General features: G+C 41.5%; 1 protein-coding gene across 1 annotated transcript in view; it reads left to right on the top strand.

The window, feature by feature from the left end:
* Positions 1-27,062, top strand: part of LOC129728720 (basement membrane-specific heparan sulfate proteoglycan core protein-like) — a 392,889-nt gene that overhangs the window by 56,675 nt on the left and 309,152 nt on the right. The window lies entirely within an intron of this gene.

Here is a 27,062-nt window from a genome sequence, read left to right as displayed (position 1 = left end):
GCCAACAGAGGATTAATTTTCTTCGTACGATTACCGGAACTTGGTGGGGTGCTCACCCAGGGGACCTTCTAAGGTTATACCAAACAACGATATTGTCAGTTCTTGAGTACGGCTGTTTCTGCTTTCGCTCCGCCGCGAACACGCACATTATAAAATTAGAGAGAATACAATATCGTTGTTTGCGTATTGCCTTGGGTTGCATGCAGTCGACCCATACGATGAGTCTTGAAGTGTGAGCGGGTATTCTTCCGTTGAAACATCGTTTTTGGAATCTCTCTTACCGGTTGCTAATTCGATGCACAGTTATGAACCCATTAGTAATTGAAAATTTCGAGAGGTTGGTCGACCTTCAATCTCAATCCAGATTTATGACTTTATATTTTGACTATATGGCTCAAGATATGAATCCTTCTTCATACGATTCCTCCAATGTCGCACTTTTAGCTACTTCTAATAATGCTATATTCTTCGACACCACCATGAAACAAGACATTTCTGGTATCCCGGATCAATTGCGACCCCAAGAGATCCCTAAGATTTTTTCCAATAAGTTTAAACATGTTAGTTATGATAAAAGGTTTTTCACTGACGGATCTAATCTAGATGAGTCCACTGGCTTCGGTGTTTTCCACGAAAATTTTACCGCCTCCTACAAACTCGATGCTCCTGCTTCCGTGTACGTCGCAGAACTTGCTGCTATTCAGTACTCTCTTGGAATCATCGAAACCCATAGACCACTACTTCATCTTCACAGATAGTCTCAGTGCCATTGAGGCTCTGCGATCAATGAAGCCTGTGAAGCACACCCCGCATTTCCTGGGGAAAATACGGCGGTTTTTAAGTGCTTTAACAGATAAAAATTACCGGGTTACCTTAGCGTGGGTCCCTTCTCATTGCTCGATTCCGGGTAACGAAAAGGCTGACTCTTTAGCTAAGGTGGGTGCTATTGACGGCGATATTTATGAAAGACCAATTGCTTATGATGAATTTTATAGCATTTTGCGTCAGAGAACACTCAACAGTTGGCAATCATCATGGAACTCAGATGAACTGGGACGGTGGCTACATTCCATTTTTCCTAAGGTATCGACGAAAGCATGGTTCAAGGGGTTGGATGTAGGTCGGGACTTCATTCGCGTGATGTCCAGACTTATGTCCAATCACTATACGTTAAACACGCATCTCTTTCGTATAGGGCTTGTAGACAGTAATCACTGCGTTTGTGGCGATGGCTACCATGACATCGAGCATGTTGTTTGGTCGTGTACCGAATACTGTGGTGTTAGGTCTGAGCTTATAGATTCCCTTCGGGCCCGAGGAAAACAACCGAACGTACCCGTTAGAGACATTCTGGGAAGCGGTGATCTCCAGTACATGACACAGCTATACGTGTTCATAAAACACGCTGGTATTAAAATATGAAACTCTTCTATCTATTTGTTAGATTACCATTCCCGCTACACGCTGAAAGAAGATGATACACTAAGCTGGAGACACTCAAACGAAGATTCGGCATCTTTATGTTCACGCAGACACCTCAGTCCAAACTGCTCAAATAGAACATCACTGCTTAGCCATGTACAAATAAATAAATCGTGTAACTCAATATAGTTAAAATCAAAATTGTAACTCCCCTCCTCTCACCTTACATCCCCACTAGCTCGTAGTCGGCCGCGAGAATAAAGAAAAGGCCTCCCTCTTTTCCCTGCTAATTTAGAATTTAAAAAAAATGTACTTGGCTCAGTTAAACATAAATTGTATCGTGCCGTGTCAAATAAACTATTTAAAAACTAAAAACGTATTGACTGGTGATATTTTTACATATAGGCAAATTAATTATCGCTTTAACCGTACAGTTTGAACATCAGAGTATAGTTTTAGTCGATGCAACTGGATCAGAACTTTTAACCATGTGCGAATAAAAACACGTTTGTCTAAGAAAGTTAAAACTGAGTTCACTCTGATTTCCTCACGCTTCAATGGGCCCGTATCAGGCGAGAGGAGGTGTGTAGAGGACGAAACGCAATCAATGGTAACTCGTAGTTGCTACACATAAAAAATATACAAACTTTGGTGTACCTCAGATTCATAGTTTGCTAGGAAAGAAGACAGTTTTAGTAACTTGCGTTTGGCGTGTGCGTGACCACTGACAGCTTACGAAACAATATATATTCCGATGTGAGTTTTCCAGTACCCGGGATGATGCTCAGAGGCCAGAACACAACTCCATACTAAATTTTGAGATCCAGTTTCTGGAAAACATGATTCAATTGCCAATATACAATCCAATAAAGGTATATCAACTCTTTGGATTTTAGATTATTGATGTTTTACTTGAAGGAATATTTGGAGCATAATATTTAATATATGACGTATTATTTGTACTAAATAAATAGTCCTTCTATCATAATGACTCTTGATTTCGAACTCTGATCAAAGGAGCTAGTTTTAAACAGCCTTTGGGTTTTGTTTCATTGTAAGTTTGAGAAACAACCTGTCCGTTTGACACTTGTTTTCTTTAAATAAGTCGTGTAATCTTTGAGAGAATAGACTTTCAATATTTTTACAATTTAACACATAACGGTTAAATTAAAAGTTCGATTACACTGGTCAACACAAGTGTGACCCCAAAGGTAAAACTAAGAAAAAAAGAAAAATTATAGCTTTTTTCTTTTCATGACCTTTGAACTTCACGTTCAACCATCATAAAATTCGTTAGTTGGTGGTTTTGAAGACACCTTTGGATACCTATTTTGTTTAAATCGGTTATGTAGATTCTGAGATAATGGAGTTTCATAACTTTTACGTTTTGATACATAATTATCCGATTGTAATAAAATTCAATAGATTCTTATCAGGCAACTAGACCTTCCTATTGCAACTTATTTCGTGCAAATCGGTCCATCCATCTCTAGAAAAAGTGGGTGAGTTCAAGCAGTCTTAGAAACATGTTTCTATTTATATGATTTCACATTATTGTACATAACGGACAAAGCTAAAGTCCAATAACAATAAAATTTAATATGGTCAGATCCCCAACAAAACCTTCCATATTACACTAATTTTGTGAAAATCGGTTCAGCCATCTCTGGGAAAAGTGAGCAAATTTGAGCAGTCTTTGAAACACGTTTCTTTGCATAACTCTTGAACTACATGTTTTATCTTAATAAAACTATTTAACAAATGATTCAAAAGACAAGCCCGTTCTTTTGATACCAATTTTGTTCAAATCGGTTGTGTAGTTTCTGAGACAATGAAATTTTATGATTTTCACATTTTGATACATAACCTCAAAACTAAAAATCCGATTACAATAAAATTCAACAGGATCTTATAGGGTAACCTTTTATTTGCAATTAGTTTCATGAAAATCGGCCCAGCCATCTCTGAGAAAATCAAGTGAGATTGGGAGACCGTAACATACATAAACACACACACACATACACACACATACACACACATACACACACTTACACACACATACACATACATACACACATACACACATACACACATACATACACATACATACACATACACACACATACACACACATACACACACACACCTACACTGAGTCGATTGATATACGAGATTCGACCCTTTGGAGCACTTTTATACCGTTGGTTTTTTCAGTGATTGCTATACCTTTCTAGGAAAAAGGCAAAACATCTAGTATCTTCACTAGATAGAGAAGTCTGGACCTGTTGGATCACAATGACCGGCCGAGCCTTACTGTTTTCCTTTTCTATAATTTGTTTGATACACTCCCAGTTGAACACGCTAGAACATTCGCGTATGTTGGTATACTATTAAAAAAAAACCCGAATAAATCCACCTAGCGGTGAGACCCAGCCTTTCTCATTCGAAATTATTATTTTTTTTAAATAGAGTTACACCAACACCTCAAAACTACACCCTGATAATTTCTACATTTCAAATATTGTATAATTAAATGTTGTTCTTATACATTAATTTGAATGATCTGATCAGTGAAAATAAAATTCTTCAACGCAGTTGATATTACTGATCGTTTCTGAGGGGCATCGAATGAATGGCCAAATACCAATCATTATTTGATTGATTTTAACTTGCTTATTTTGATTTTGAATGAGATGATTTTCGGTTTTTTCTATCGTCTCTAAGTTGCTGTTGATAAGGTCTAAATCGTCTTGGTCGGGGTTTCCTGCCACTAATTTGACTAATTTTCCGAGGCCGTTAATCAATCCTCTTCTCTGTCGTTTTGGTGATAGGTTTTTGAGTATGTTATGGGCTCTTTTGAGTTTGAAGTCGAGGGTGTCCATCAAATGGTCTGTTGCGTTTAGGTTGCTGGCTAGTCTTTCTATGTGTTCTAGGTTCTTCCTTATTTCGTCCAGGTCTACTTTGTGCATCATTCTATTGTAGCCTATTCTAATTCTAGCGGATCCAAGTTTGAATGCGATCAGTCCGTTAGGGCTAGAAATGTCTCTGTACATTGTTGCTGCTGCCATAGATAAACATCTGCAAGTAAAGAAAATCAAGATTTGATTCTATTTTTGTGTATTTTTACTCCATTATGGTCCACGAAGGTGAGATCTTGGTTTTCCTTAATCGTTACAATTTTATAAGGTTCTTTGTCTTTTGTAAGTCTCTGTGCTATTCTAACGTTAACTTTTTGATCTGACTCAAGCTCTTTTGTATTGTTTTCGTTTCGTTAGAGTCCTGAACTTTTGATTTTTTTCTTTCCATCAAGACTTTGATGGCTGAATGCAGTTTAGAATAGTTCTCGAAAATTTCTCCTGTGTTGGTGGTACAACCACTGTTAAAAACGACATCTCTTGGGTTAGCGTTTATTGCTGAGTGTACAGTGTTGTTATATATGTCAACAAGTATGTTCATTATTTCTGTGAATGTTAGGTTATTGTATTTTGATTGGCAAAATCTATAAAGTTCTAGGAGCGTGGAATGGAACCGTTCCACTATTCCGTTCGAATTACTATTACTGGCGTAATGTATGTCAATATTTAAATTTTGGAGGTATCCTATGAAGTGCTAGTTCTTGGTCACAAATTATTGTCGTGGGTCGTCCAAACTGTCTTATGTGTTCCGTGATTGCTTGTTTGATGTCAACGATAGTCCTTGTATTTAATGGTATTAAATTTGCAAATTTAGAAAAAGAGTCGACAATCGTCAACATTTTCTGATTTTTCATGAAGAATATGTCTATGTGTACTTTATCAAATTTTGAATAAGCTTCGGTGGATTTCTGTCGTATTTTCAGCGTCTGCAGATGGGACAGCCATTAATGTAGATTTTTATTTTTTTATCAAGGCCTGGAAAGAAAAATTGTTGCGTGATTTGAGCTTTGTTTTCTCCCATGCCTCGGTGTCCTACTTCATGGGTTGTTCTTATGATCTCATCTTGTTGGGACTCCAATCTTACGTCCTATGGATCTTTTTTTTTTTTTTGTTCACACAACATTTATTTGACACGGCACAATACAAATTAATGTTTTACGGAGCCAATTAAATCTAATGCCTTATGGTCTAGAATATCTTATAATCTAAAGGCAAATTCTTTACCCTCGCTGCCGACTACGAGCTGAAACTAAATCTAATACTAAAACTAACATGGTTTTTTTTTTGTTTCGCTGTTAAATTGGCACCTTGATGCTCTTCAAGTAGCTATAAACATGTAGCATGTATGGCAAGTTTCGCTGAGCGAGAATATCATGAACTGGCACATAGGGCTGTATTCCTCGGGCCCTGAGGGTATCCAAAAGAAGAGATCTGGCGCCGCAAAATTCAGCACACACCCAAACCACGTGTTCAATGTCTTGATACCCCAATCCACAAACGCAATGATTACTGCTCGCCAGCCCAATACGCAAGAGATGTGCATCTAACCCGTAGTGGTTGGACATAATCCGAGACATCATGCGAATGAAATCTCGTCCTACATCCAACCCCCGAAACCAAGGTTTGGTGGAAACCTTGGGGATGATGCTGTGTAGCCACCTCCCCAGTTCATCCTTATCCCACGAAGCCTGCCAGTTGACAAGTGTACTCTGACGCGAAAATTTTTAAAATTCATTGTAGGCAATTGGCCTGTTATAAATATCACCGTTTCACCTTAGCCAAAGTGTCCGCTTTCTCATTGCCCGGAATGGAACAATGAGAAGGGACCCACACTAAGGTAATCTGAGAAGATTTTTCGGATAAAGCACTCAGATGTTCCCGTATTTTCCCCACGAAATACGGAGAATGCCTTACATCCTTCATCGGTCGGAGAGCCTCAATAGAACTGAGACTGTTCGTAAAGATGAAGTAATGGTCCGTGGGCATTGTTTCAATAATCCCTAAGGTATACTGAATTGCAGCCAATTCTGCGACGTAAACAGAAGCAGGATTATCGAGCTTGTAGGAGGCGGTAAAATTATTATTGAAGATACCGAAGCCAGTGGACCCGTTGAGAAGTGATCCATCAGTATAAAACGCATTGTCGCAGTTGATGTTTTTATATTTGTTATAAAATATTTTAGGGATCTGCTGCACGCGTAAATGATCCGGGATTCCACGAGTTTCTTCCATCATGGATGTATCGAAAAACACAGTAGAAACAGAAGTATCTAATAAGTTGACACGATTGGAGGTGTATGAGGAAGGATTTATACTTTGAGACATGTGATTGAAATACACAGTCATGAAACGGGTTTGAGAATTAAATTCAACTAGCCTATCGAAATTTTCAATTACCAAGGGGTTCAAAACCTCACATTTAATGAGAATACGAGTAGTCAGATCCCAAAAGCAGTCTTTTAATGGGAGAACGCCCGCCAAAACTTCCAAACTCATTGTATGGGTCGAATGCATGCAACCTAAGGCAATACGCAAACAACGATACTGCAATCGTTCCAGCTTGATTAAATGGGTGTTTGCAGCGTAGCGGAAGCAGAAACACCCGTACTCAAGCACCGACAATATCGTTGATTGGTAAAGCCTTATGAGGTCTCCTGGGTGGGCGCCCCACCATGATCCAGTAATTGTCCGGAGAAAGTTCACTCTTTGTTGACATTTTTTCATCAAATACCGAACGTGACATCCCCAGGTGCCTTTCGAATCGAACCAGACACCAAGATATTTAGATACCAAAACCTGAGAAATCGTTTCACCCATTAACTGTACGTGGAGCTGAGCAGGCTCACGCTTCCTAGAAGAAACTACTGTCTCAGTTTTCTCCGGAGAGAATTCGATACCTAGCTGTAAAGCCCAAGCAGACAAATTGTCCAAGGTATCTTACAATGGTCCTTGCAAATCGGCAGCTTTGGCTCCTATAACAGAGACCACGCTGTCGTCTGCAAGTTGTCTTATCGTGCATAAATTTGCCAGACATGCGTCAATGTCATTCACATAAAAATTGTAAAGAAGGGGGCTTAAGCATGAGCCCTGGGGAAGACCCATGTAGCTAATACGAAAAGTTGCCAAATCGCCATGCGTAAAATGCATATGCTTTTCGGACAACAAATTGTGCAAAAAATTGTTCAAAATTGGTGAAAATCCTTGTCGGTGGAGTTTGCCCGAAAGAATGTCAATAGAAACGGAATCAAAAGCCCCCTTAATGTCCAAGAACACAGATGCCATTTGTTCTTTGCGAGCATAGGCTAGCTGAATATCTGCAGAAAGCAACGCAAGACAGTCATTCGTTCCTTTGGCACGGCGGAAGCCAAATTGAGTATCTGATAGTAGACCGTTTGATTCGACCCAATGGTCTAAACGACGGAGTATCATTTTCTCCATCAATTTCCGGATACAGGATAGCATTGCAATCGGCCTATAAGAGTTGTGATCAGAAGCTGGTTTCCCTGGTTTTTGGATGGCGATCACCTTCACTTGCCTCCAATCCTGCGGTACAATGTTTTGCTCCAGGAACTTATTGAACAAGTTCAACAAGCGCCTCTTGGCATTGCCGGGTAGATTCTTCAACAAGTTGAATTTGATTCTATCTAACCCAGGCGCGTTATTCTTACAGGACAGGAGGGCAACTGAAAATTCTGCCATCGTAAAAGGTGATTCTATCGCATCGTGGCCCGGAGACGTATCGCGAACAAAGTTTTGCGCAGGAACAGAGTCCGGACATACTTTCCTGGCAAAATCAAATATCCACCGACTTGAAGACTCCTCACTTTCGTTGACCGTTACGCGATTTCGCATTCTTCGGGCTGTGTTCCGAAGAGTGCTCATCGATGTCTCCCTCGACGTTTCGTTTACGAACCGGCGCCAATATCCACGTTTCTTTGCTCGTACCAAGCTTTTGAACTTGGTCTCAAGCTCCAAATACCGCTTAAAGTCGTCGGGTTGACCTTTCACTCAAAAGAAGGCCTCAAACGCGTCGGATTTTTCCGTGTAGACATCGGAGCACTCTTCGTCCCACCACGGAGTGGGAGGCCGTTCTTTGATCGTCACGCCAGGATATTTCTTCGCTTGGGCTTGCAACGCGGCGTCGAGAATCAAACCCGCGAGGAGGTTGTATTCTTCAAGTGGTGGGTGATGTTGAATCGACTCGATAGCTTCTGATATCATTTCCTCGTATAATTTCCAATCGATATTCCGTGTGAGGTCATACGGAATATCAACTGTTCACGTGCGAGTTGAACCATTATCAATTGAAATTTGAATAGGCAAATGATCGCTACCGTGGCGATCAAGGACTACCTTCCATATGCAATCCAACCGTAGTGATGTTGAACATAAAGATAAATCTAAAGCACTGGGGCGCGCTGGAAGTTTCGGAACGCGTGTCATATCCCCGTTGTTTAATATTGTCATGTCGCAGTCGTCGCAGAGGTTATAGATCAAAGAGGAACGGTTATCATTAGAAGGGGAACCCCAAGCCACGCCGTGAGCGTTAAAATCTCCCAAAATCAAACGTGGTGAGAGAAGAAGTTCTATTAAATCAAAGAGCAGCCGTTGCCCAACCTGTGCTCTGGGAGGAATATATATTGAGGCAATACACAGCTTTTTACCTTGTATTGTCATTTGACATGCGACAGCTTCGACGCCTGGGACCGTGGGGAGGTTAATACGATAGAAAGAATAGCACTTCTTAATCCCTAGAAGTACTCCTCCGTAAGGGGTGTCTCGGTCGAGGCGAATTATATTAAAATCATGGAAGCTAAGATCTACATTTGAAGTGAGCCAAGTTTCACAGAGGGAAAATGCATCGCATTTATGCTTATTAATCAAAACTTTAAATGAATCAATTTTGGGGATGATACTTCTACAATTCCACTGTAAAATAGTGATAGAATCCTTCATCTCAGCCGATGAATTAGCCATCGAAGGATATGATCGCTGCAAGGAGGGGCCATTTAGCAGTCAACTGCTTCAAAAACGTTTTAACTGTTGGTAGAAATGCCAGCAGAAGACTTTTAAGAGGATCAGTTATGTTGAAATTTTCAAAAATCCTGTCCACAATATTTGAAAACTTCAGCAGTCCAGATTCTGGCTGAATCTTGGACGAAAAAGAAGGAACAGTTGGTTTTTTTGATGTTACTGGAAGTGCCGGAAACTCCTTACTTGAATTCAGTTTTGCCAATACCGGAGGAGTTTGCTTCGGATTTTCTACAGCACTTTTTTGTTTCTTAGTATCAGTCACTTCAGATGGAGACCTTCTCTGTCCTTTCCTAGGAACCTAGGAGAAGAAAGGTTTTGACGTTGACTAACGTCTATATCGAAGTTAGGCCCCTGAATTTAAAAATCTAGTCATTCAACCAGGGAAAACCAGAGAAAAGTGGTCAGGTTTTGAGCGCTTATTTTGCAGTCATCTATAATCAGGTTTTCGAGGTTTTGGCATCAATCGATCAGAAATTCTTTTACGGTTAAATTTATGTAACAAAAACAAACTATTGTTTGAGATACACTATTGAAAAATTGGTAATTAATATCGATTGTCTAAATCATACCGCGCAGCCAATCACTACCTCTCTTCCCAAGCACAGTCGACACTAACGGATACAATCGATCTGACTTTGTTGTTATTGTTGTTGTCACTTTCTGTTTCCGATGTTTATGCTGCTGCTAGCGGAAAAAACCTTGCAAATATGCATCTTTTTGTTGGTGTTAATTTTACGACAACGGCCGGCGCCCCATCATTCTGATTCCAAAACTGCACCAGTGACATGCGGACGCTAGGTGATAGCAGCTGAAAGGAGGAAATACAAAATAGTACCGGTCATCTCGTGCCGGTTTCACCCGTAATGCTGGTGGCTTTAGTAGTAAATGGCTACTGCAAAACACTTAAATGACTGGAATTCTGGACGGAAACCAGTAAACAAGAAATCGGCAACTGGCACCTTTTGGTGCCTCTAAATTTTGTTACAGAAGCGGCAAATTGAATTTTCTGTTTTACCAAATGCTGCTGCTAGCGGAAAAAACCTTGCAAAAATGCATGTTTGTGTTGGTGTTAATATTATGACAGCGGCCGGCGCAGCTTTCAAGAAACATTTGTCTCTGCCATTCCATCATCTATGTAGCCCATCCCTCTTTCTATTTATCTGACGAAGCCTTGGTATAAAACGTATCGTTCGAACATTTCACCCCATCAGTTTCATTATTAAACCGTACCGGATACATACGGACGCTCGGTGTTAGCAGCTAAAAGGAGGAAAAACAAAATAGTACCGGTCATCTCGTGCCGGTTTGACCCGTGATGCTGGTGGCTACTGCAAAGTACTAAAATGGCTGGAATTCTGGACGGAAACCAGTAAACAAGAAATCGGCAGCTGGCACCTTTTGGTGCCTCGCAGTTTTATAATAGAAGCGGTTAGTTGAATTTTATGTTTTACAATTGCTGTTGCTAGCGGAAAAAAAAACCTTGCAAAAATGCATGTTTATGATGATGTTAATTTCACGACAGCGCTAGGTGTTAGCAGCTGTAAGGAGGAAAGACAAAATAGTACCGGTCATCTCGTGCCGGTTTCACCCGTTATGCTGGTGGCTTTTAGTAGATTAACCAGAAAACAACAATGTTATCGGCAACTGGCACCTTTTGGTGCCTCTAAATTTTGTTACAGAAGCGGCAAATTGAATTTTCTGTTTTACCAAATGCTGCTGCTAGCGGAAAAAACCTTGCAAAAATGCATGTTTGTGTTGGTGTTAATATTATGACAGCGGCCGGCGCAGCTTTCAAGAAACATTTGTTTCTACCATTCCATCATCTATGTAGCCCATCCCTCTTTCTATTTATCTGACGAAGCCTTGGTATAAAACGTATCGTTCGAACATTTCACCCCATCAGTTTCATTATTAAACCGTACCGGATACATACGGACGCTCGGTGTTAGCAGCTAAAAGCATAGCATAGCATAGCATAGCATAGCATATTTGATCGCCCGTGTGTTGCCCGCGATTGACCAGAATCAGCTGAAATTGCACAAAGAACCGTCAAAATGGTGCCTAGGAGTAGCAAGCCATTTTCAGTGTACAATTCCTGGTGATTTTTCTTTTCCCTGTTCAATAACGTAGCTGGCCACGCCCAATGCAGATCAATAGAGGAAGGGATATCGGGAGTGTTAGTTTAATACTTGTTGCTACTAGAGACCGAGGAATCCTCTGCATCATCCACAAGTATCAAAGGAAGGTATTAGTGTTAGTGGAAAGGAATTGATCTGGATCCATCGAGGTTGATGGTGCGATCTTTTCTACACAAATTCGCGCCCGATATGGATATTTGTCGGTCTCTGCGCAACCGGCCATCAGAAGACGATATAAATAGAACCGCATCACGATCGCTGTATCGGCATATAGGAGAATCGAAGTTTCTAGGTATCACCGGCAACCAATCGTTAACAGTCTGTATCACACCAAACTTCGCGTTTCATCCCGTGAACTATTAAAATTTACCTCGAAACGAATGAATTTCGTAAAACGCACCGCACGCCGAACGCAAACTACTGGTACCAGCTCAAAGAACCGTTAGAGCGAGTAAAAAAAACCCACAAGGCACACCCGAGCATTATACGATGTAATGGTCATTGAACTCCGAAACCGCTGTATTAAGATAGTTACACTGAGCGCTGTCAAAATAACGTGCGCGAAACTGAGCTGACCTCCCCGAAGCAAACAATAGCGTGCCCACTACACTCCGGAAACCCTTAGATAAACAAAACTCACCCGGGCCGATGATGCGTTGTCATGCTCGAATGATAAATTTTGAAACTATATTGTAAAACTGTCAATTTTGACCTGTGAGAGTGCATCGCACAATCTGGTTTGTAAATATAAAAAAAAACGCTACCCGCAACCGAAAAGCTACCACACTTTGTGCACCCAACAGATGACACATTTACACTTCTGTAAAAGTCCAAAACCCGCTAAAAACCACTACACACAGAGCCTATGCATTCTTAAAATATTTGATACAAAAACTTATACTCATCTGTTTTATTTTGGTTATGCCTATGCCAGCGAAACAAAAGCCGACAAGCACAGCGCAACACTACTCTCTTCGCTCTCTCTCCAGATATTATCGTTCTCTTCGCTCACACAGCCATGCATTCAATTTTCGCATGTTAATAACGAACCGCTAGTTAGCGCGACGCACAAAGTAGGCACTCACACTCACGCAACTTAGCTGGCCTTACAATTTTCAATTGATATTCGAGGAAAAATTATCACTTTCACGCAAGGAACACTGTGTTTTTCACAAAACCTTCACTTTTCTCACTCAGACAAAGCATCACAGATCACAACTTGACACTTTTTAACAAGTTTGGCCACTTAATTCACTTATAAATTAATTAATTAAACGGATAGCTTTCGGGGCACGTATTATTAGTTAGCCGTGATGCCAGCCTCCCTCGCTCGGTGTTAGCAGCTAAAGGGAGGAAAAACAAAATAGTACCGGTCATCTCGTGCCGGTTTGACCCGTGATGCTGGTGGCTACTGAAAAGTACTAAAATGGCTGGAATTCTGGACGGAAACCAGTAAACAAGAAATCGGCAACTGGCACCTTTTGGTGCCTCTAAATTTTGTTACAGAAGCGGCAAATTGAATTTTCTGTTTTACCAAATGCTGCTGCTAGCGGAAAAAACCTTGCAAAAATGCATGTTTATGATGATGTTAATTTCACGACAGCGCTAGGTGTTAGCAGCTGAAAGGAGGAAAGACAAAATAGTACCGGTCATCTCGTGCCGGTTTCACCCGTTATGCTGGTGGCTGTTAGTAATAAATGGCTACTGCAAAATACTAAAATGGCTGGAATTCTGGACGAGAATAATCGGAAACTGGTACCTTCTGGAGCCTCGAAATTTTGTTACAGAAGTTTTGTAAAAGAAGCGTTGCAATTCCCTCTACTATTTGCTTCAATGGAATATTTTTTTTTTAAGAATACGGTAGTCAACGTCATGCGGTCGTGTCTTGAATACCACCCTCCTACTTTTTCCTCTTCCTAGATTTCCCGGGTTTAACAAAAGAAGATTCCCCAACTGAATCGTCAGAAACAGACTCATCGGATGGCAAGACCTCGAAGAGATTCGGGGAAACCAGTTTGGTGGCAGCGGCCTCTTTGAGCATTTCTGCGAAAGTGCGCTTGAAGCGCTCTTTCAGAGACCGCTTGATCTTGTCTTGGCGCTGTTTGTACGCGGGACATGCAGACAGCTCATGCGGAGTCTGCCCACAATAAAGGCACTTTTCAGCACCCTTATTACAGGCTACATCCGCATGTTGCTCTCCGCACTTGCCACAACGTGCTTTATTGCCACAGTGGGAGGCCGTATGGCCCAACTGTTTGCACTTGAGGCAATTCATTACCCGCGGTACAAACAAGCGCACGGGCAGACGCACCTTGTCCACGAGCACATAGCTCGGCAGAGCAGACCCGGCGAAAGTCACGCGAAAAGAGTCTGAAGGGGTGTAAGTTTTTACACCCTTGTCGAGCGATACTGAATGTGATTGCTCACATTCAAGTATCTTGGCAGGTTCAAGGCTAGAATCCTTGAAAAGGCCTTTTCCAGCCTTCAACAGGTCCTCGACAGTCAGACTCGATTCGCTGACCACACCGTCAATCTCAACTACGCGAGCTGGAATGTAAACGTGGTACTCCCGCGTGAAGAGCTCACAAGCAGCAATCTCGTTTGCTTGCTTGAGGTCGGACACCAAAAAACGCAGCTTATTCGGGCGTACTTTGGTAATTTCAGTCACGGCTGTAAACCGTGCCAGATCTTAACATATTTGCATTGTGTTCAATGCTTTCACTTTCGGCCGGAAAAATACAGCCCCAATACCAACTTTGCCCTCCGGATACTGCTTAAGCCGATGGGTAGCTTCCTGCGGGGTTCCATTCTTAACCCTTGGAACTTTGTATCCGGGAGGGCTAGGCGGTAGAACGAGCGGGTTTTCATCCTCGCGTTCGTCGTCCATGTTGGACGCGTAAGCCACACACGCAAAATGCCAATCAACAAATAATATTGTAGAAAAAAACCAAGAAAAAAAACTACTTATCTTCTGCAGCCGCTCTCCACCGCAATCAGCACACGGGCGATGCCAATCTCCAGTCCTTCACACAAGAGTCCGGTAGCAAAAGCTGCAACTGCTCCAGCCACACAGCAGCACCAGTACAGCCAAACAGCAGTACGCCGGGTACTGGATCTCTTGCAGTAGCGACACAACGTACAGTCTGTGGCGTACGGTAGCAATAGGCGATGATGCGTTCCTTTGTCTTCAATAGACGACGGCAACGGGCAGCAGTGCACACGCAATACAATGCACGGTGACCTTGAAGGCGATTAACTGGTCGGCACTATCGAGATCGAAATGAAATTGTGACCGAGCACGACGAGAGCACAACTCGGAATGTCCTATGGATCTTTTCTGAAATTAGAATCTTGTAAGGATTATTTGTGTAGAAATGTTTCTTGTATGTTTCCTGAAGTAGTTGAGCCAGACTGATGGGAACCTTGAGACAATTTACTTGTTTCGGGCTTAGGTATTTTTTGAATATCTCTACTATATCTTCCTCAGTATACTGACGTTTTATTATCGTATACCGGAGGTATTTTGGAAAAAATTGTTCGTATGCAGTACTGCTGAAATTTGCTATTTTGAATACTATTTGATTTCTGAATGTGTTTATAGGTTTTTCGTTATACTGAATATAGTGGTCGTCGCTGGTATCTGCGGAGTGAACAGTTTCAAAATCGGTTTCGGATTCTGAGTCTGGTGCTTGAGCTAGTACGGAACTAGTATCGTTCTCTTGTTCATTCATGTTGATGTAAGTTTCGTCAGGTTTGATTCTCGAAAGTGCGTCTGCTATTACATTTTGCTTGCCTGGTTTATACACTAGCTCATAATCAAATTCTTCGAGTGCTAATTTACCTCTAATGATACGGTGGTTCGCGTTGGTCATGGAAAATGTGAGGGGTTGATGATCCGTGAATAATTTAAATTTTCGACCGTACAGATAGGGTCTGAAGTGTTTGACGGCCCAAACGATAGCTAAGAACTCCTTTTCCGTGGTTGAGTATCTTTCCTCAGTCACGTTTAGGGTTCTCGATGCATATGCGATCGGTCTATCTCTGCAAATAGGCCCCTGCGATAGGACCGCGCCTATTGCGTAGTCGCTAGCGTCTGTTGTGAGAGTAAACTCTTTGCTAAAATCTGGATATATGAGTATGGGGTCTAAAGTTAAAATTTTCTTACATTTTTCAAAACATGCTACCATTTCAGGTGTAATTATAAAGTCGGCTTCTTTCCTGAGAAGCGACGTGAGTGGCTTTACCATTTTTGCGAAATCTTTTATGAATCGCCTGTAATAACCAAGCGTTCCCAAAAATTGTCGAACTTCTTTCTCGCATTTAGGTATAGGCCATTTTCTTATCACCTCGATTTTGTCCGTGTTGGGGCGTACGCCTTCTTCAGAGACCGTGTGACCCAAATATTGTGTTTCTTTGCGAAAAAAATTCACACTTATCTAATTGTATTTTAAGTCTAGCTTCTCTTAATTTCCCTAGGGCCAATTTCAAATGTGTTACATGTTCTTCCAGAGAGCCCGAGAATACAATTATGTCGTCCATATAGACGAAGCAGCATACTCCTGTTAACTCTCTCAGAATACAATCCATGACCCTTTGGAATGTGGCTGGTGCATTTTTCAGTCCGTGTAAATTCGTATTTGCCGCCGTTAACTGAAAAAGCCGTTTTCTCCGTATCTTCACCCGCTAATTGAATTTGGTGGAACCCAGACACTAGGTCTATGGTGGAGAAATATTTTGCCCTTCCTAACTTATCCAGAATGTCTTTGATTTCTGGGATTGGATATTTATCGTTTATTGTTTTTTCGTTTAGTTTTCTGTAATCGATCACTAAACGGAATTTTTTTCGTCCTGATGCATCGGATTTTTTTGGGACTACCCATACAGGCGAAGTGTATGGTGAGATTGACTCCTTTATGATCCCATATCTTTAAGCATCTTTTTGATTTGTTCTTGAATTTTTTTCTCGTACACGTACGGATATTTATAAGATTTTGAGTGTACGGGAATGTTATCTGTGGTTCGAATATTATGATTAATTTTGTGGGTGAGCGAGAGTTTATCTGTTTCCACATATAAGATTTCTTTGTTTTGTTCGATGACTGATCTAAGTGCTTTTTTTTCTTCGTCGTTCATGTGGTTGTTTCTCATTGTGTAGTAAGAGGGGTCAACGTTTTTTGGTAGTTCTATCAAGTCGAATGGGTCGTCGTCCTGTTCGGTTGTTTGTATTGCGTGCTTTTGTAGCTCGTAATTGTCATTTTGAATATTAATTTCGTTGCTATTTACTTCGATTGGTGTTTTCTTATTGTTTTGTATTGCTATGAAGGCTACTTTGTTTGAACTTTTATATAGACCGGGTAAAACGGAAAAATTTTCATTAGTCTTTTCTTCTGCTATTATGAAGTCTCCGTCCTGCTCTGTTCTGACTTTGATCATTTGAAATTCATGTGCCGAAATATTTACTTTGTGTCCCTCTGAATACTTTTTTTCTAGTTGTAAAGTTTTTCTGCCTGTCTTTAGTGTATTCTTTCTGATATCTAATTGTGCGTTCAGGTCTCTCAAAGTTTCGTATCCGATCAGTCCATCAAAGAACTCATGAAAATTGAAAACGTGAAATTTAATTTTTTTGTTGATCTGAAAAACGTCGAATGAGGCTGATTTTTCGATTTTATGTTTGCCTCTTATGTTTGTTACCTGTATTCCCGTTTCGGGCTTGCAATTTTCAGGGTTTACGTGCCTAGGCGAGATATAATTTTTATTGGCTCCTGTGTCTACTAGAAATTTCAGGTCGCCTTTGGTTGTCTGAATTTTGAAATATGGAATGAAGTTGTTGTTTTTTAGGTTTTTTTGTTTTTTTGTGACCAGCAGAAAATTTAGCTCGTCTCCCTCAAAATAATCGTCGTCGTCTGATTCTAAAAGTGAAGTGTTCGTCGGTGTTTTAGTGTCAGATTCCAGTTCTTGAGTTTCCTGACTATGAACTAGTATTTTTGATTGGTATGTCCTCATTTAAACGTCCTCATCGAAAGATTTTTGAATTTTAAATTTGTCTGATCCCGGTTTATGGATTTGATTATTTTTGGAATGGGCAAAATTGTTGTTTTTGGCAAACGGGGCATTGTTTGACGGGTTATGGTTTTGCGGTTTGTGTGTCGCAATATTTTGTTTGAAATCCATTTTCTGTCTATATGTAGCGTTTGAGTGTTGCGTTGTTATATCGTGGGCTTCTTCTAATGATTTGGGCCGATAACTTCGCACGTACATTGATAGCTGTTCGCCATTCAGTCCGTCCACGTATCTCGTGAGCAACATCAAGCTTATTAGTTTGTTAACTGCTTCTATGGAGTGTTTGTAATCCTCCATTTGTGCTGCTGAAGATTTGATCGCTGTATCGATCGTTTTTACTTTGTGATAGTACTCAGTAAGAGTAGCTTTCCCTTGTTTGATGTAGAATAAAGATTGTATGTGTGAGGTAATATCCCTTTTGTCACCGAAAGAATTCAAAAGGACCTCTTTGATATCACACCATTCTTTAGGGTTGCCGGAGGCGATAAGCACCTCTTTTGCTTCCCCGACTATTTTCGATCTGACCACTCGTATAATTTGTTTATACGTGGGGTCGTCTTCGTAGTCTTCAAATAAATCTAACGTCTGTTGTGTGTCTTCGATCCACGCAAGCGTTTCCTTACGGTTCCCATTAAAATTTGGGATATTTTTAATAGGGTCCGGTGTGACGAAATTTATAAACGGATCTCTGGCTTTCTGTTCTAGTCCGCTTATGGTTTGCAGCAACCTGTTCTGGTTGTCTGTAAGTATTTTTATTTGAGCAATCAGCTGCTCTGTTGAAATTGTATTAGGGGCTGGATTTGCCATAATGCCTCTATTTAAATGAAATACAATATCACGCTTGCTTCTCGTGTTTGCTTTGCTGCTAGAAGCAATGGTTACGCGGATTTGAATTTCGTTTGGTTACGTTGAACTTCGCGGCTCGCGAATAAGATACCCTCAGGTTTCACTTTACTGTCACTGAATGGATAAATCTGAAAGATGGATAGATATGCGCTTTTCCTGCTTAGGTTCACCACTCGCGACGTTAATTGTTATGTTTTCACTTGTTAGTATCACTGTTTGTTTTAGGTGATTAACCTTGATTAGTCATAAGAAAAATCAAAAGTACTTACAGCAAAATTATCATATTGCCGGAGCCTGTGTGGTGTAACTTGATCATAGGTTTCGTTCCAGTTGGCTACTTCTCCTCCCTAAAGGTCGCAAACTGTCCAGTATCCGCCTGTCAGTGGTCTCCCGGGCTTTTAGTTATCCGCCGTGAATGTGGATGAGTCGCTCTTCGTGTGGACTAGGTGTTACTTGAAGCTGATTCACTTTTAATTTCACTACTCTAGTTGCACTACTTTCCAACTGTTTCCAGACTGCGCCAATAATGGGACGAATGACATTCGTTCAATAAAAAAAATATATTTCCACTTGCTTGTTACACATCACTACTAAGACTAAATTTTGATACCTATTGCTAAACCTTTTTGCTAGTCGATTTTGGTGAGTCAGCATTTGATGTCGTCGTCGTCCACGTTGGTGTGTCTCCTGGCTGGCGTTGGTTCTTCGTGCTGTTGCTATGTTGCTTTTGGCTGCGTCGGCATTTGTGTTGTGCGTCGATCGCGGTGGACGATCGATGTGGCTTATTGGGTGCAAGGGTAGTTCTTCCGTTTATACTGGTTACCAGGGTAGCTCTCTCGTAACGTATTATATATATATATATATATATATATATATATATATATATATATATATATATATATATATATATATATATATATATATATATATATATATATATATATATATATATATATATATATATATATATATATATATATATATATATATATATATATATATATATATATATATATATATATATATTAATATATATATATATATATATATATATATATATATATATATATATATATATATATATATATATATATATATATATATATATATATATATATATATATATATATATATATATATATATATATATATATATATATATATATATATATATATATATATATATATAGGAGCAGTGCGAAGTAGTTGTGGCACCAGAGGCAGTTCGACTGCGCAAAGGCCCTCAGGCTTCCGTCAGTAGACGCAAACCAGGCGCTAAAGGTAGCGAGGCTCAAAGTGGGCTGGTCAATGTGCCCACTCAGCATCCACCAGCCGCCGGAGGTCTGCTTTCGATGCTTCGAGCAAGGACACAAGTCCTTTAGCTGCAAGGGGCCTGACAGGAGCTCCCTATGCAGGCGGTGCGGTGCTGTAGGCCACAAAAGCAAAGACTGCGGAGAGCCCCCGAAGTGCTTGGCGTGCGCCGGGAAGCGTGACGCAAAGCACATAATGGGAGGCCCGAGGTGCACGGCCGGTAAGCCGACTAGCAAGCCACGGGCGTGAGAGTGACACAGCTAAACTTAAACCACTGCTTCGCGTCTCAGCAACTGCTATACCAAGCAGTCACTGAGTCGTTGTCGGACATCGCCATAATCTCGGACCCCTACCGAATTCCTTCCGGAAACGGTAACTGGATTTCGGACGGGTCCGGTATGGCGGCAATATGGACGACGAGCAGGTTCCCGGTTCAAGAGATAGTGTCAACTTCAAACGAAGGATACGCGGTTGCCAAGGTGAACGGAGTGTACTACTGCAGCTGTTATGCTCCGCCTCGTTGGTCTACCGAGCAGTTCGCAAGGATGATCGACCGAGCCAACGGGGAGCTGATCGGTCTATCACCGTTGGTAGTGGCGGGCGACTTCAACGCATGGGCAACTGAGTGGGGAAGTCGACGCACAAACCAGAGAGGCCGGATCTTGTTGGAGGCTTTGGCGAAGCTCAACATAGATCTGGCCAACGTCGGCTTTAAGAGCACCTTCAGTAGAAACGGCGCGGAGTCGATCATCGATGTGACATTCTGTAGTCCAGGATTGATCACGAACTGGAGGGTAGACGATGGCTACACTCATAGCGACCATCTGGCGGTCTGTTATAGCGTAGACTGTAAAACGAGACCGCATGTGGCGAGTAGAATTAACACTCCAGCTCCTCGCGGGTGGAGGATATCACACTTCAACGAAGAGGTATTTGGGGAAGCAATTAGACTAGAACACGAGGCGAGCAGAACTCGTAACCTGAGCGCTGATCAACTTGTTGCATTACTTTCGCGGGCGTGCGACGCCACTATGCCTAGGAACCGCCAGCCTAGGCATGGAAGGCCACCAGTCTACTGGTGGACCGACGCGATAGCGGACCTCCGCAGAGCGTGTCTTCAAGCGAGAAGAAGGATTCAACGTGCGCGAACCGACGCAGAAAGGGAAGATCGTCGAAAGGCATTCAGTTCCGCAAGAGCGGCGTATAAGAGAGCAATATAAGCTAGTAAACGTGCGTGCTTCGAAAGACTGTGCGCCAGTGCTAACACTAACCCGTGGGGTAACGCCTATAGGATGGTGATGGCCAAGACTAAGGGTGCGATTGCGCCCGCAGAAAAATCACCAGCGATGCTTGAGCGGATCATAGAGGAACTCTTTCCACGCCACGAGCCAAATCCTTGGCCTCCGGCTGGCGAGTCACTTCACCGACGTTCCAGTATCTCAAACTCAGACCAGAGGTGGTCGGCCAACCTGCCGAACACCCAATATATGAGTGATGGCGTTAGCCGTGTGGAGGCAGAGGAGGCGGAAACAGTTACGAATGAGGAACTCATCGCGATCGCCAACTCCCTGAAGGTGAGCAAGGCACCGGAATTGGATGGGATTCCGAATCTGGCTGTAAAGAAGGCCATCAAAGAGGCCACCAGACTATTCCGGGAAGTCATGCAGAAGTGCCTGGCTGACTGTACATTCCAAGAGAGATGGAAGCGACAGAAGCTGGTCTTATTGCCGAAGACAGGGAAACCACCTGGTGACCCGTCGGCATACAGACCGATATGTCTGCTCGATACGGCGGGTAAGGTGCTCGCGAAGGTTATTCTCAATAGACTGGTTAGGTACACCGAAAGTGCAAACGGTCTGTCGAGTAACCAGTTCGGCTTCCGAAAAGGCAAGTCTACGGTGGATGCTATTCTGTCCGTCACCAAAACAGCAGAGGTAGCACTCCAGCGTAAAAGATGGGGCATTCGCTATTGCGCAATCGTCACGTTGGACGTGAAAAATGCGTTCAATAGTGTTAGCTGGGATTCCATAGCCCACTCTCTTCGGAAACTAGCCATTCCGGTGTCTTTGTACAGGATTCTGGAAAATTATTTCCAGAATCGTGTGCTAGTTTACAGCACAGACGAGGGTCAAAAATGTGTCTCAATTACCGCAGGGGTTCCACAAGGTTCCATCCTGGGCCCGGTACTGTGGAATATCATGTACGATGTAGTGCTGAAACTAAAGCTCCCCCAAGGGGTTGTGATCGTTGGGTTTGCGGACGACATCACACTTGAGGTCTACGGCGAGTCGATCGAGGAGGTTGAGTTGACGGCTTCGCACTCTATAAGCGTCGTCGAGGACTGGATGCGCTCCAAAAAACTGGAGCTGGCGCATCATAAGACGGAGATTTCAGTTGTCAATAACCGCAAGTCGAAGCAACAGGCGTTGATCAGTGTCGAGAATTGCACCATCGCCTCTAAGCGCTCCCTGAAGCTGCTGGGGGTGATGAGCGATGACAAGCTCGCCTTCGGGAGCCATGTCGAATATGCCTGTAAGAGGACTTCAATGGCTATTGCAGCATTATCTCGCATGATGTCCAATAGCTCAGCAGTGTACGGCAGCAAGCGGAAACTTCTAGCTAGCGTGACTTCGTCCATGCTGAGATACGGCGGGCCAGTGTGGTCCAAAGCACTAGGTACTAGTAAGCATCGGAGTAAGTTGGAAAGTACCTACAGGCTCATGTGCCTGAGGGTTGCGAGCGCGTATCGAACTGTGTCATACGACGCAATCTGCGTCCTGTCCGGCATGATGCCTATCAGCATAGCCATTAAGGAGGACGTAGAATGCTTCGATCAACGTGACAAAAGGGGCATACGAGGTACCAGAAGATCATTCTCGATGATCAGATGGCAGCAGGAGTGGTCCAATTCCGCGAAGGGTAGATGGACGCATCGACTTATTCCGGATGTATCCGGATGGGTCGGGAGGCGCCATGGAGAAGTTAACTTCCATCTGACACAGATTCTGTCAGGCCATGATTGCTTTAGGCAGTATCTACACAGATTCGGGCATGCGGGGTCCCCCATGTGTCCCGAGTGTGCGGAAGCGGAAGAGACTGCTGAGCATGTCTTCTTCGTGTGCCCTCGTTTTGTGCATGCGCGGAGCGACATGATGGTAGTGAGCGGGCCAGACACCACTCCGGACAACCTAGTTCGGAGGATGTGTAAAGACCCAAACATTTGGAGGGCGGTTTGTACAGCCGCCTCTCAAATAGTTTTAGATTTGCAAAACAGGCGACAGGTTGACCACCGACACGCCAGTGTTAGCTAACGGCCAGTCTCCAGGTTAGTTAGCTAAGTAGGCAAAAAGACCTCAAGAACCAAGAGGGTGCACAGAGCACAAAAGCAGCTCCCCGAAGCAATACCTAGCGGTGGTCCCGGGGAGTATTATGGGCTGGAGACTGAAGGGGTTTTAGTGGGTCCGGTCACTGATTCAAACCAACCCCACACTCCCTGAGGTTGGTCACCTCAGGGGTTTGGATGCAAATTTCCCCTTCACCTGAAACAAAAAAAAAAAAAAAAAATATATATATATATATATATATATATATATATATATATATATATATATATATATATATATATATATAGATATATATATATATATATATATATATATATATATATATATATATATATATATATATATATATATATATATATATATATATATATATATAAGGGTGGAAAATCGTTATATGGAAAAAACGAAACTTGATAGCAGAAGGCCAGAACCAAGTTTTTTTTGTTCTTTTTGGGGCCCCTAACAATCCTAAATTTATCGGAAGGCGATTGGTTTTGTCTCCGCTTGGCGCATTGCATTTCAAATTTAAATAGAGATTTGTATGGAAAAACTAACTTTTTTGCATTTTCCATTCTAAAGAGCTCAAAATGGCTCAAACCAAAGGTTTCATGACTTCAAATAGTAGGTTTTTTGATGCCTAACAACTTGGCCGAAGACACTAAAGAGCTAGCGTGTCCCAAAAAAATGCTAGAGCTGTTCAAAGTAGAGTATGTCGAAATTTATGTTGTAAATCATTTTTTCTGCCAACACTGCCAGTGTACATAGGCGTAGCCAAAGGGAGGCAGGGGGGGCCGTTGCCCCCCCCCTTCTCTGAATATTTGGCGCATTGGTGCAGAATTTTGTTTTCAATAATTCTAATAGCACAAAACGACATCTTTAGCCCATAGAAACATCTGTGTAAAGTAATAGCAAGATCAAAAATAGTTGATTGAAATGCTTGCGCTTATTGCGTGTAATTGCACAGGTTTTTCCAGTTGATCCACCAAGGATATTGCAGCGGCAAAAGTACCGGGCAAATCCGCCTGCATCAACTAGCTTGGAGTATTGGAACCGAGCTGTGACAATTCCTTACCTTGATTCTCTTGTAACCTCACTGAAAACACGGTTTGATGAAGATAGTGCACCTGCCTACGCGTTGTCCTTGCTGCATCCCGCTAACGTAATACGCATGTCGTTGGAAGAGTTCAAGCGCAAAACCGAAAATTTCGTAATTTTTTATGAAGTTGACAATTTTGTTGGAGAGGTGGAAGTTTTGTATTAACATTGCAGCAGTATGAGAGCAGACCGTAAGAACTTGGGAGAGTTGGATCTCCTAGACCTGCTAGCTAAAGCACGTTCTTTCTTCCCTGCGACTGAGAAAGCAGTTAAAATTGCACTTGCTCTACCATGAAAACATGAACGATTGAACGCTCGTTCAGCACGTTACGTCGGGTGAAAACCTGGATGAGGTCAACAATATTTGAACAGCGGTTGAGTGCTCTCTGCTTGCTGAGTGTTCATCGGCAGATGGTCAACAACAATCGTAAAAAGGTGATAGGATGTAGTTGAGATAGCGGCTGTGCAAATGGGTGTCCAGCTTCCGGAGAAGTAAACGTACCAAAACGGGAAATGTTTGTTTGTAAAATTACTTGAGATTTCTAGAACCCAATACCTTAAATTCAATACTTTATGAAACGTGACATATTTATTCAGAACTGCAAATGGAATATAGATAATATCAGTGAACTGTTTCACCTAAATAATGTTTCAAAGTACAGGGTGGAAAACATGCGCAAATAACGTTATCCAAAAATGTCCCAGGCAAACCAATCCGATCAAGAAATCACATCAACTTACTGCTCAGTTGGTACGTTAGGATGTCGTCTCCAATGTTTTGACGAAATATCATGCATTGAACCTGTGTTGGCTTAGAAAATAATGTTTTCCAAACTGTACACTTTTCGAGCCCTTTTGGGGTGAGATTGTGCCAAGCTATAATGAACGGTTTGCGAAATTCACATTCACGACAAAATTATATCAGTATACACCAAAATACCTGCATCGTTTAGCATATATCAAGATAGCTTGACAAAGTATTTTTTTTTAATTCTTTTATCACCAATATTTAGTGGTTAATTTGTGAGTTCGAAATCCAATTTGTGGTAAGTGGTTTCCGAGAAATTTTCAAAAAACTGAGTCATGCCATCTTGAAACATATTTTTTTTTAAATGAATCGGACAACGATGATATATACATCAATCGAAAGCTCTTAATTTGTGGTTCACGAAAATGTAATTTTTAACGTCATAATTATCAGTGTTTGTACAGAAATTTTTGTTTTATTGTTCACGTAGTTCTACGTTTTGTTTATTTGTTGATGACGCTGCTGTCCGCTAGTGGCGTTGGCTGTCTGCGGGGTTTGTCACTGCTATACTGAGCGTGCGTTTGGGGAATATGCTAAATATCGTGATTCTTAGGAACTTAGCCAACACACTTGCATTACAGGTAGCTTAACAGGCGCAGAATGGATATGTGTAAATTTGTTGTCAAAAAGGATACCGGTAACGAAAATGTACTTTCAAAGGAAAGCAATCCAAATTCGACGGATTATTTTTCAGAACCAGTAGGAATGGCAAACAATAATTATCACTTTTTCATCGCCTAGATTCGGAGAAATGTTTCAGAAATATTCAAACAAATGTTCAAATAAGCTGTCGGGATTTAACTTAATGTTGCTCTTCTGTTATTTTTTCATGCATATGTGCTAGCTTATGAGCAAAGTAATAAAGAAGATTTCTGCTGTCCGCGTGTCTGTTAAGCTACTAGTGGCACGGTCGCACAGAGGAGTACCTAGAACAAAAATCTGGCCAAAATAAGAAAAAAAATTTATGTCGCTTTTTGGTGCCGCTATATTTTTTTCTGCAGCTTAAATAAATGCTTCACTATATAGCATCACTCGACTAACGTCAAACGGTATTATCATATGTTGAGAGCGCTGTAAACATTGACAAATTTTCAAGCATTTTTTGGGAATCCAACCAAGTTGTGCCGGGCGTCAAAAAAAAAAGACAATTGATCAATATTATGCACCAAATGAATTCTTTATGTTCAATGCTAATAAACCGGTTGATAAAAATTCCAATATTAAAAATTATTGCTACTCTTAAGAAGTTTTCGAAATTAGTGATTTTTACGTATTTTCGAGCGTTTTCAATATTAAAAGAGTTATCAAATCTCGCGGAATCCGATCATATAATCATCGGGGGAATGGAAGTTCATAACATCACATCCTCGCAAATATCTCATCCGGTAACGTCCGGATTGACATTTGCGACCCGTTTGAAAAATGTTGTTCATGACATATTTTGACGAATACCTGCCTCATGCTTAAAACAGAGTTTCAGTTCAACAAAGATTAAATGAGATTAGTTAAGTGAATGAACTTCAACTAATTTAAGTTAACTTAAAATTAACTTGATGCACAGAATCAATAATCCTGGTAAATAACACTACGTCCAAAAGCCTTTTTCCAACCAACGTAGGTTCCACGAGGCATTATATAGTCTGTGAGCAACAAATTGAAAATTCAAAATGAAGATATTTTGCTACATCATTTTTCTTGCAAATTCTTCGATTTGTTTCGCTGCCCGTTTTGCGAACACAAATTATACGAGCGTATTTCTTCATCTGTTCAATAACTCTTTGATACAATTCTGCGCCTGTTGGGCTACCTGTAGTAGAGCAAGTGTGTTGGCTAAGTTCCCCGAATCTCGATATTTACCATATTCCCCACACGCACGCTCAGTATAGCAGTGACAAACACCGCAAACAGCCAACGCCATTAGCGGCCAGCAGCGTCATCAACAAATAAATAAAACGTAGAACTACGTGAACAATAAAACATAATTTTCTGTACAAACACTGATAATTATGACTTTAAAATTAACAATTTCGTGAACCACAAATTAAGAGGTTTCGATTGAATCAATTTTAGGCGCGCCTAAGTACTTTGC

This window comes from Wyeomyia smithii, chromosome 3, assembly GCF_029784165.1.
Source record: "Wyeomyia smithii strain HCP4-BCI-WySm-NY-G18 chromosome 3, ASM2978416v1, whole genome shotgun sequence".
NCBI classification, from domain to species: Eukaryota; Metazoa; Arthropoda; class Insecta; order Diptera; family Culicidae; genus Wyeomyia; species Wyeomyia smithii.
This window is presented reverse-complemented; position numbering and strand designations above follow the sequence as displayed.